Here is a 1,007-nt window from a genome sequence, read left to right on the forward strand (position 1 = left end):
CCCCCCCTCCCCCCCGGCCGGGCCCTGCGCTGCGTTTGATCGACGGGCCGGGGCGGTCCAGGGCGTCTGGCCCGCTCGCTGGGCGCCCGCTTCCTCCCGACTTAGGCCTTTGAGGGGTGCAGGGACCACAGGGGATCCCGGTGGAGGCGGGGTCCCCGAGCAGGGCCCCTCGCAGGGAACAAGATGCAAATCACCCGGAGACTGGGATGCAAATGTGTCCAGCAGCTCATTTCGGTGTCTCTCCAGGGTCACCGCCCCACCTCCTCTTGGAGGCCGGTCTGCACTGACCCTTGGGTGGCCACAGGGCCCTTCCCCAGCGCCACCCGTGGCCCAGATGGCTCCGAACTTGCTCAGGGTTTTTGTTTCTGTTTTGTTTTTTTCAGCTAGAGTCTCATGAACTCCTCTACCTGGGCTGACCCTGCACCGTTTCTCAGCCTCCTGGGCAGCTAGGGTTTCTTGCAAGAAGAGCCGCTGGCATCTGGCTGTTTTGGACATTTTGAGACAAGATCTGCCTAGGTAGCTGAGGCTGGTTTCAAACCCAAGATCCTCCAGCCTCCACCTCCTGTCCCAAGCACTGCGATTCCAGGTGTGTCATCTTCCTTCTTGTGAAAGATAAAACACTAGAAACACCAGCTTGGGAGGACCGAGAGGAAAAGTGGACACACCAGGAAGGCAAGGCCGGCATGTGGCCTCTTTGGCTGTCTCCTCCCTGGCTGCCTGGCTAGGTTCAACAGCCTACAGGGCAGAGTATGGGTGGTGAGACTTTCAAAGGCATGCAAGTTATGCAACTGATATTTATTGGGCAATTGATGGATGAATCTGCCTTCAAAGAGAACCAGGTCAGATTGTTTTGAGCTAGGTCCTGAATAGGAAAGACTGACAATCAGATTCAACTATCTCTTAGCTAAATTGCTACTTGTCCCAGAATAAACTTTCCTCACAAGATCTGGATGGCCCCATTGGCTGGAAGGCCAGGTCCCTCCCGGGATCAAGGTGATTAGGGGTGA

The sequence above is a fragment of the Dipodomys ordii genome, unplaced genomic scaffold (assembly GCF_000151885.1).
Source record: "Dipodomys ordii isolate 6190 unplaced genomic scaffold, Dord_2.0 Scaffold44, whole genome shotgun sequence".
NCBI lineage: Eukaryota > Metazoa > Chordata > Mammalia > Rodentia > Heteromyidae > Dipodomys > Dipodomys ordii.